Source organism: Lactuca saligna, chromosome 4 (assembly GCF_052625555.1).
Source record: "Lactuca saligna cultivar CGN05327 chromosome 4, ASM5262555v1, whole genome shotgun sequence".
Taxonomy (NCBI): domain Eukaryota; kingdom Viridiplantae; phylum Streptophyta; class Magnoliopsida; order Asterales; family Asteraceae; genus Lactuca; species Lactuca saligna.
Genome location: NC_136420.1, coordinates 147214362 through 147225922, shown reverse-complemented (window position 1 = coordinate 147225922; position 11561 = coordinate 147214362).

Genomic DNA, 11561 nt, shown 5'->3' with positions numbered 1-11561 from the left:
GATTTTACCTACGCGTGGATATAAAGAACGTCGAAAACGGAGCTCGTATGCGAAAGTTATGATTTTTCTAAGTTTGAAGGCTGATACGCGATAGGGGGTGACGTGGCACCACCAGAATTGGACACGTGGCACCACCAGAAGGCCACCACATGGACTGACTCGACGAGTCATGACTCAGACTCGACGAGTCCACCCAATTTCTCCCCTATAAATAGAGGTGCCGGGTTCCCTCATTCTTCACACCTTCCTAAACTATTCTTTCTCTCTCTAGACTCTCTCTCTAGCCCCCTAACCCCCCTAAAAGCCTAGGTAAACCCCCTAGCACCCGAAGGAAGCCCCGAGGCTCCCGGAGTCCCGAGAAAAGAGCCTTTCGGCTCGGGAACGCTGCTCCAGCGAAGCTCGGTTTTCGAGAAAAACCCGCTGTAAGTGAGCTGTACCTATCCTAACTTTAGTTTAGCTTATGTTTTAATATAGGAATGTTATTAGGTCCTTAAAATAATTATTTGGGCTATTATTATGAGTTATATTAAGTGTTATTAACGCTTATATAATAATAATAATAGTCAGACAATTAATTTGTCGCGGTCATCATTAGACTAAACCCTAGTGGTATCGATACTAGGTTTTATCGAAGGAATATCATTTTAAGAGTATCGAAGCGCTGTCCGAGTGCTGAGTCACCACCTAATCAGGTGAGTGCATATTTACTTTCAACTTACACATAGATATGAAGTATTTAATATAAATTACGTGCTATTTGTGCATATTATCTGAATACTTGCTATCTATGCTGGATGAACGTTTTATACATGTTTTCAAAGATTTAAACTGTATATGTATTTTATATCTACAAAATGTGTTGGGTAAAACATGGGTAGATGTAATAGTTGTTGTGTGAAAAAATAAAATAATGAGAGGCCTCGTTTTAGATGTTATTGATGATCCAGTCATCTAGCGGAGTATAGATGACGACCACGGACTATTCTAGACAGTCCAGTGGAACACTAGCAGGCTCGCAACCTGTAGGTGTTTATTTGAACTGTGTGTTTATTTGAACTGTGTGCTCACCAGATGTACTCCATCCCCCACATGGTTGCCTATTAGGACATATATTGCTGAGGAATCCCCTTAGCAGTAGTGTCCGTCCCGATGATGATCCTTAGGCTAGGTCCCTTATGATAGGTGTTTAGGGACGTAAAGTGAGGATAACGGGAACGGGTAATCGGGTTATTGTTGATTGATGAACTTAATAAACTTATTTATTGTGGGTTGAAAACCCTATGTGCTCACCAGGCTCCCAAGCCTGACCCACTCAGTTTTATGTATTACAGGAAGTGGCGCATGAGCATAGGTGTGATGTTTTGGACGAGGGATTACGGATATAGGCCTGTAGATATGAAATAATGTAGTAAGGCTTATATTGTACTGTTTATACTTTTGATCTGTACGAACATGACATCCCGAGTCTTTTAATGAATACATTTCTATGGAAATGCTTTTGATAAATCTTTATCATATTATTGTTTTGGGACAAATTCCGCAAACCTTTTATTAAAAGATAACTCTGATTTTGAAATAAAGTATAAACAAAACCGGTCTTTTCTGGCTGTGATTTTGGGGATGTCACAGTTGGTATCAGAGCATTAGTTTAAGCGAACTAGGAATTTGTAGGATTTCTAGACTTAAACTTAGAATGCTAAGCGATGATTGTGAGGTGTGAGCACTAGCTTATTTTAGGAACTGTGTCTAAAATGCTTATATGTGCTAAATGCTTTATGCATGATATGCTGTTATTTTGTTCGGATCTATGGTCTGTTGCCGACCGGATCTGGAAACCTTATGTGTTTAGGATTCTAAACGTACGACTACGCTATTAGAACTAGCATGTAAACGTTTCGGAGTGATAAGGACGATTTAAAACGTCTCTCCTAAATAAAGATCTGAATTCACCTTATTCGGTGTATAGATCAAGATGGTAAGGACCCGTAGCGGAAACGTAAACGCAAATGGGAACGGACACCAACCCCCCGTGATCGAGCAAATACCAGTTGTGGAAGCCGCCGTCGGACCAATAACTATGGCCGGAGTGCAAGCGATGATCCAGGCAATGTTGGATCGTCAAATGGAGGAAACCAGGCGGTTGCTCCAGCAAAATCGAGAGGAAGCGACTATTCAAATCGAACAACCCGAGTTGAACGAAGGGCAAACTGAGGAAGGAGACTATAGTGGAACCGTTTGTCAAGCCAACCCACCACTAGTTCAACAACACAACCAAGGTGACGAAGTCGAGAGGAATGGATGCAAGTACAAGGATTTTCTGACTTGCAAGCCATCGACTTTCACTGGGAAGGAGGATCCGATCGGGGTCATGGATTGGATCTCGGAGATGGAGTTAGCCTTCATGACATGCGGTTGTAGAGGGAAGCTACAGACCACATTTGCAGTGCGTCAGTTTCGAGGAGGCGCTGTACGTTGGTGGAATACCTTGGGGAAGATTCTGAGCCCTAATGAGCCTCTGCAACTGACATGGGCAGAATTTCTGGTGCAATTCAAACGAAAATACTGCTCGGCTCAAAACCTGCTAGAGCTAGAGAACCAGTTTCTGACCCTGAAGAAGGGAAGCATGTCAATCGATGAATACACGAACAACTTCACAGAAAAGATGGAGTTTGCCTTGCGTCTTGTTCCGGATGAGCTGACGAAAATTGATAAGTACGCAAAGGGACTCCCATGGGAATACGCGGTGCCAGTACGTCAGGCACCTACTTTGGAGGCAGCTATCTGGGCTGCCAAGTCTGTGGAGGACATGATTAAGGGAAGAGCTGCCAGCAAAATCGAGGTTGGCGAGAAGAGGAAATTTGAAGGGTCTGCTAAACCCAACAAAAAGAAGAGCAAGTTCAGTTCAAAGAGATTCGGGGGAGGAAACGAATTTAAATGGTGCGAGAAGTGCAAGAAGAAGCACTCGGGAAAATGTAGCGATGAAGTAACCTGCTACAAGTGTGGGAAAACAGGGCACTATGCCAATGAGTGCACCACCAACAAGAAAGTGTGCTACGAATGTCGTGAAGAAGGGCATATTGCTAAGGATTGCCCAAAGAAGAAAGATGCGGGAAGGCCCAACATACCACCAAAACCAAAGGCGAGAGCCTTTCAGATGACGCTCGAGGCTGCAAAGGAGGCAGCAGACGTCGCTTCAGGTACCTTTCTTGTAAATGGTTTACCTGCAAATATACTATTTGATTCCGGAGCAAATTACTCCTTTGTGTCGCATAAATTTGGTCGAAAATTAGCATTACCTGTAGAAAAACTAGATAATGCCCTGATTGTAGAAGTTGCCAGTGGCAAATTCGTACCTGTTAGTAATCGTATTAGGAACATCGTCATTGACTTAAACGGAAACGAATTCCATGAGGAACTATTACCCATAGAGTTAAACGGTTTCGACATCGTTTTGGGTATGGATTGGCTTAGCGCCAACGATGCCGAGATATTATGCCGGAAGAAGATAGTTAGGATAAACCCACCCGGAAAGGAATCATTTATGGTGTACGGGGACAAACGCAGAGTGAATTCTGGAATCATCTCCCTGATGAAAGCCAGGAAATGTTTGTCCAAAGGATGTGCATCATACTTGGCATTCGTAATCGATGCTAAGAAGGAAAAGAAAGAGGTGCAGAATATACCGGTTGTGTGCGATTATCCGGAAGTCTTTCCCGAAGATCTTCCCGGATTACCACCTGATAGGCAAGTAGAGTTTCGCATAGACTTATTACCAGGAACAACACCGATAGCAAAAGCACCTTACCGATTAGCACCGACGGAGATGAAGGAGCTCATGACGCAACTTCAGGAGCTGTTGGACAGCGGTTTCATTCAACCTAGTTCATCACCCTGGGGAGCTCCGGTGTTATTCGTAAAGAAGAAGGACGGAAGCATGAGGATGTGCATAGACTACCGAGAGCTGAATAAGGCAACGGTGAAGAACAAGTATCCATTGCCAAGGATTGATGATCTATTCGATCAACTGCAAGGTTCGAGCTACTTCTCAAAGATCGATCTTAGGTCAGGATATCATCAGCTGAAGGTGAGAGAGCAGGATATTGAGAAGACTACATTCAGAACAAGATATGGACACTACGAGTTCTTGGTTATGTCATTCGGACTAACCAATGCTCCCGCAGCATTCATGGATTTGATGAATAGGGTTTGTAAACCATTCCTCGATAAATCCGTGATAGTGTTCATCGACGACATTCTCATCTACTCGAAAAGCCAGGAGGAGCACGACAAGCATTTACGAGAAGTGTTGGAGGTGTTAAAGAAGGAGAAGCTTTTTGCAAAGTTCTCCAAATGCGACTTTTGGATACGGGAAGTCCAATTCTTGGGTCATGTTGTTAACCAAGAAGGAATAATGGTTGACCCCGCCAAGATCGAAGCTGTAATGAAGTGGGAACGTCCAAAGAATCCCACGGAGATTCGAAGCTTTCTAGGATTAGCCGGATATTACCGACGATTTATCCAAGGCTTTTCTTCGATAGCTGCTCCATTAACAGCTTTGACCCATAAAGGAGCTACGTATACATGGAGTGAGAAACACGATGAGGCATTTGAGAAGCTAAAGAAGAAGTTATGTGAAGCACCGATACTTTCTCTACCCGATGGAGTCGAAGATTTCGCAGTTTATAGTGATGCATCTGGAGTCGGGTTGGGTTGTGTTCTGACCCAAAGAGAAAAGGTGATAGCATACGCATCTTGACAATTGAAAGAGCACGAAAAGAACTACCCCACTCATGATCTGGAGTTGGTAGCGGTAGTATTCGCCTTAAAGATATGGAGGCATTACCTCTACGGCACGAAGTGCAAGCTCTTCACTGATCATAAGAGTCTCCAGTATCTCTTTAATCAGAAGGAGTTGAACATGAGGCAACGACGCTGGCTAGAACTTCTCAAGGACTACGATTGTGAGATACTTTACCACCCAGGTAAATCAAACATTGTTGCTGATGCTCTCAGTCGGAAAGTCAATCTTGAAAGAAAAAGGCCAAGAGCGTTAAGAATTGAAGTCGTCTCGACGATTGTGGAAAGCATCAGGAAAGCTCAAGAAGAAGCCTTAGAAAAGAATGACCGAAAGGAAGAACGTTTGGGAAAAACGTTAGTGTTCGGTACGAACAGTCGAGGACTGAAGGTATTCCAAGATCGAATTTGGGTACCTAAGACGGGAGGGATAAGAGACCTTCTAATGGAAGAAGCACACAAGACCATGTACTCGATTCATCCCGGTAGCACTAAAATGTATAGGGACCTAAAACCCTACTACTGGTGGCCGACGATGAAGCTCGATGTTGCGAAGTATGTGGCTGAGTGCGTAACATGTGCGAGGGTTAAGGCACAACATCAGAAACCGTATGGGAGTTTAGAACCTTTACCTGTACCCATGGGTAAATGGGAAGACATCACCATGGATTTTGTGACTAAACTGCCCAAAACAAAGAACGGACACGACATGATTTGGGTAGTCGTGGATCGTTTCACCAAGAGTGCACACTTCATAGCAGCCAACGAGAAGTGGTCTATGGATAAGCTCGCAAATGCTTACGTGAAGGAAATTGTAAGACTTCACGGTGTCCCTCTTACGATTGTGTCAGATCGTGATAGTCGTTTCACGTCGAGGTTTTGGAGAAGTCTACAAGAGGAGTTGGGTACGAAGTTGTGTTTGAGTACTGCTTACCATCCGCAAACTGATGGTCAGAGCGAAAGAACGATTCAGACGTTGGAAGATATGCTGAGAGCATGTACCCTCGAATTCCAAGGGAATTGGGACGAACACTTACCTCTAGTAGAATTTTCCTACAATAATAGTTTTCACTCGAGCATCAAGATGGCACCTTATCAAGCCTTGTATGGACAGAAGTGTCGTACGCCGTCTTGTTGGCTTGAAGCCGGAGAGAAGCAGTTTATGGGCCCCGAGATAGTCCATGAGACTGCTGAGAAATTGAAAGTGATTAGAGAAAGAATGTTAGCAGCTCAGGATCGTCAGAAGAGCTATGCTGACAAGAAAAGACGACCGATAACCTTCGAAGTTGGGGATTCCGTTTTGCTTAAAGTCTCACCGTGGAAGGGACTTATACGATTTGGGAAACGAGGAAAGTTGAGTCCAAGGTTTATTGGACCGTTCAAAGTTCTTCAAAAGATTGGGAACCAAGCTTACAAGCTGGAATTGCCCGAAGAACTCAATGGTATTCATAACACCTTCCATGTGTGTTATTTGAGGAAATTCGTGGGAGATGTTCCCGACATAATTCCAATCTCAGAGTTAAGAATGGATGAAAATAAAAGGCTGATCGAAGAGCCCGAGGCAATTGTTGACCGTAAGACTAAGAAGTTACGACGCAAGATGGTCGACTTAGTGCTAGTCCAATGGAAACATTCGAATGGGCCGAATCTCACTTGGGAAACAGAGGATGACATGATGAGTCGTTATCCACATCTGTTTGCTGATGCATGATTCCGGGACGGAATCATCCTAAGGGGGAGAGAATTGTAACGCCCGGGTTTCAGGGCTAAGCATTTCTGTCGATGTAATAGTCTAGGTCAACTATTGTAACTCTTTTTAAAGTAATAAATATGAAATATTTGAGTATTATGTGAATCATGTGTTTATGTGTTTATTATTTAATTATTAACAAAGAATAAAAATGAGCGTCAAAATTAAAGTGTGAGATAATCCCGATATCTCTTCATAAAGTTGTAGAATATGTCTCAAGGTCTCCGTACATATAAAGAATGCCGAAATCCGAGCTATAACGAAGAAATTATGGCCCGCCGAAGTTTTACGGCAAAACCGGCACGGCACCGGAAGACGTAAATAGTGAATTTACGATAGAAGACTTTTTAGCCTTAGCAATCTAAACAAAAGTCGTAGAATATGTTAAACTAAGAACATCGATAAAAAGAACGCCCAAATCTGACTTCGTATGAAGAAGTTATGATTTTTCTAAGATTCGGCTTAGCAGTGTACAGCCCGAAACTCGAATTTTAGTTCAAGCGGTTTTTGGCTTACGCGACCTAAATGAGAGTTGAAGATCTCATTCATAGGAACTCAACGGTAAAAAAAACAGACGAAAACGGAGTCCGTATGAAGGAGTTATGAACTCTTCGCGGTCATTTAACAGTCTAAACGTCTCCTACTGTTAAATTTGAGATCGGTCGAGAATTAGACGACGGAGTCTAAAGGAAAGTTGTAGATCTTGATTTTACCTACGCGTGGATATGAAGAACATCGAAAACGGAGCTCGTATGCGAAAGTTATGATTTTTCTAAGTTTGAAGGCTGATACGCGATAGGGGGTGACGTGGCACCACCAGAATTGGACACGTGGCACCACCAGAAGGCCACCACATGGACTGACTCGACGAGTCATGACTCAGACTCGACGAGTCCACCCAATTTCTCCCCTATAAATAGAGGTGCCGGGTTCCCTCATTCTTCACACCTTCCTAAACTATTCTTTCTTTCTCTAGACTCTCTCTCTAGCCCCCTAACCCCCCTAAAAGCCTAGGTAAACCCCCTAGCACCCGAAGGAAGCCCCAAGGCTCCCGGAGTCCCGAGAAAAGAGCCTTTCGGCTCGGGAACGCTGCTCCAGCGAAGCCCGGTTTTCGAGAAAAACCCGCTGTAAGTGAGCTGTACCTATCCTAACTTTAGTTTAGCTTATGTTTTAATATAGGAATGTTATTAGGTCCTTAAAATAATTATTTGGGCTATTATTATGAGTTATATTAAGTGTTATTAACGCTTATATAATAATAATAATAGTCAGACAATTAATTTGTCGCGGTCATCATTAGACTAAACCCTAGTGGTATCGATACTAGGTTTTATCGAAGGAATATCATTTTAAGAGTATCGAAGCGCTGTCCGAGTGCTGAGTCACCACCTAATCAGGTGAGTGCATATTTACTTTCAACTTACACATAGATATGAAGTATTTAATATAAATTACGTGCTATTTGTGCATATTATCTGAATACTTGCTATCTATGCTGGATGAACGTTTTATACATGTTTTCAAAGATTTAAACTGTATATGTATTTTATATCTACAAAATGTGTTGGATAAAACATGGGTAGATGTAATAGTTGTTGTGTGAAAAAATAAAATAATGAGAGGCCTCGTTTTAGATGTTATTGATGATCCAGTCATCTAGCGGAGTATAGATAACGACCACGGACTATTCTAGACAGTCCAGTGGAACACTAGCAGGCTCGCAACCTGTAGGTGTTTATTTGAACTGTGTGTTTATTTGAACTGTGTGCTCACCAGATGTACTCCATCCCCCACATGGTTGCCTATTAGGACATATATTGCTGAGGAATCCCCTTAGCAGTAGTGTCCGTCCCGATGATGATCCTTAGGCTAGGTCCCTTATGATAGGTGTTTAGGGACGTAAAGTGAGGATAACGGGAATGGGTAATCGGGTTATTGTTGATTGATGAACTTAATAAACTTATTTATTGTGGGTTGAAAACCCTATGTGCTCACCAGGCTCCCAAGCTTGACCCACTCAGTTTTATGTATTACAGGAAGTGGCGCATGAGCATAGGTGTGATGTTTTGGATGAGGGAGTACGAATATAGGCCTGTAGATATGAAATAATGTAGTAAGGCTTATATTGTACTGTTTATACTTTTGATCTGTACGAACATGACATCCCGAGTCTTTTAATGAATACATTTCTATGGAAATGCTTTTGATAAATCTTTATCATATTATTGTTTTGGGACAAATTCCGCAAACCTTTTATTAAAAGATAACTCTGATTTTGAAATAAAGTATAAACAAAACCGGTCTTTTCTGGCCGTGATTTTGGGGATGTCACATGAGCACAAAGGGGTGTCTCGGGCCTTCACCATAGACTAAAACTTAGTGAAAAAGGGGACTACAGGAGGGAGAATCGAGAGATATGATTTCTAGGGTTAAGGGGTGAGGATCTTATAGGGATGAAACCTATACATAGAGTTTTCAAAAAGCACTCCACGTACAGGCATGTCGTGCATTCGTGATGTGGCTCTATTTATTGGCCAAGACGTGTCCTCTAATGGGCGGGGTTGTGTCGCCGACTTCGGGAATACGCTATGAGCATCACGCACACACACATATCGTTTTTCATATTTTCAAAATTGCATAACTTCTTTATACGAACTATGTCTTTGACATTCTTTATATCCCCATAAAGCTCTTGATGAGATCTACAACTTTCCTTACACTCTGTTGTCTAATTTTGACTTTATTTTTTCATATGGGCTTAGACTCTTAAAGTCTGTATAAAATGCATAGGTTTCTCATCCAGAGTCTGTATTCGACTATCCTTATAACGTTTGGATCCTATTAATGAGATCTTCAATTGTTGTTTAGATTGTTTCTGCTAATAATCGACCGACCTAAAATTTAATTTTTGAGTTGTTTAATGCTATTGTGAAATTTAGAAAAATCATAAGTTCCTCTAATGAAGATATATATATATATATATATATATATATATATATATATATATATATATATATATATATACTCTCGGTTTAACGACTACTACGACTTTCGTTTATATCACCTAGGCTGAAAAGTAAGTTATTAAAAATTTATTTTTTATGATACATAGAGACGTGTCGGTTCCATCACGAAACTTCGAAGAAGCATAAATCCTTCATGCAAAATCGGATTTGAACGTTCCATATATCTTCATAATCCTTATCTCATATACTACATCTTGGTTATGATTATTTATCCTAAATAATATTTTTCATTTTGTTATTAAATATTTATATAATTCATATAAGCAATTGTATAAAACACATAAGAACATAAATATATGAATAATCATATCTTATTCATTCATAGAAAGATTACAATAGTTGACCAAAGTGATTATAGATTATGAATAATCTAGTATGAAATGCGAGCGCTACATTGTCCGAGAACGTGAGCTATCAACCTGTGGAGCATTGTGTTCTCTCATGGAGACTGAAATGCAAGGAGTTAGATAAATATTGTTGTGAGGGTTGTATGTGAAAAGGTATGATGACATGTGAATTCTTTGTCCCACTTTATGTCATAGTTTGTTGGTTGATTAGTCAGTGACAATCTGGACTGTGAAAGGGCCGCGTTTTATGGAACGATATATCTTATGTGATTTTGGTGAGTGAAATAGACATTTCTTGGATTTTCTACAAGTCGGTGGGATGGTGATTGAGTACTTTTAGACCCATTTAGTGCTGGTTGTGAGTCTCTAGGACATTGATGGAAGGATAATAAGATCAGTGTGTTTTATGATCTTATCGTTTAGTGGTTATATGGTATCACGATGTATCATGAACCAGTAATTATATGACCCATGTGGGTGGGATCATATAGTCATGCGGTTGAGACTATTTAGTCTCAGATCATTAGTATTTGGCATGGTTGAGTATTAGAACATTTAAGGGGTCAAGAGGCTTAGTGACTAGTTAGATTGGATCATGTGGATATGAAGACTTTGTTTTGATGTAAGTCTTAGTTGTGCAGTGGAAGTCACTTGTTGAATGTTAACATTTGTGGACTTCCTCATTTGCTTGTGGACGGTTTAGTAGGAGTATAGTTACCAATGTTCGGTTTTGATCTTGGACCATCAGATATGAAGTTCATGGTAAATATCTTGAAGGATTTCTTTGGTGACTATACACCTAAGTTAGTGATGGGTGTTGGATAAATTGTGAGACTCTAGGATTGACGATCATTACTCCGTAAGAATAGTGGTTAGTGATGACTTTGTTGGAAGTCAAGTGTGTATTCAGTGTATTTTGGACTGGAATTCGCCATTTTCTTGTTGATTGGTCATGTGCTAGTTAGATATGTTTTCCTTTGTTTGGACTAGAGGGTTGTTGGAGTTGTGTCGATTGGTAGACTAGGATAGCCGTTGTCGATTGGAGTTCTCTGATGAGGCTGTGTGTAATGGGGTCAGCTTCGACAATTAGGCGGGGATTACTGAGTTTCACTTTATTGGATGGACAGAGTGGAACCATGGAGATATAGGATATATCAAATACACAATTTTTTGGTTAGTAGTATGTGATATATGCTTTGGTATGGCACTAATGGTTGAGACTCGTATTGGGAGTCGCCTTCATATTCGAGTACAAAGTTGTCAGCATCGATGAATGGTCATGGAATCTCTTTTTGGATTATCAGTAAGACGATACAAGGCCAAATGAGTTTTGGTTGGCTCAGACTATTGATTGAAGTCATAATGGATGTGATCTGGGTTGTTTTTTTTGTCTGCAATTCGGGTACTACATATAGTTTTCAGATTTTGGGCAAAGTAATAGACCTTTTCTTTGTTGGTTAAGGGTGGCGTGTTAATGTCCGTTTGTTCATCAGGGGACATGATTTCTACTAAGAATGGGTTGGAGGCAATATCAGAATGGGTTCATTTGTGTAAACTAATTTCTCAGCTCTGTTTTGGTTTCAGTTAGTTCAGACAGGGTCGTCTGGTGTAATGGAGTATGTTGTAAGGAGCGATTTCAATGAT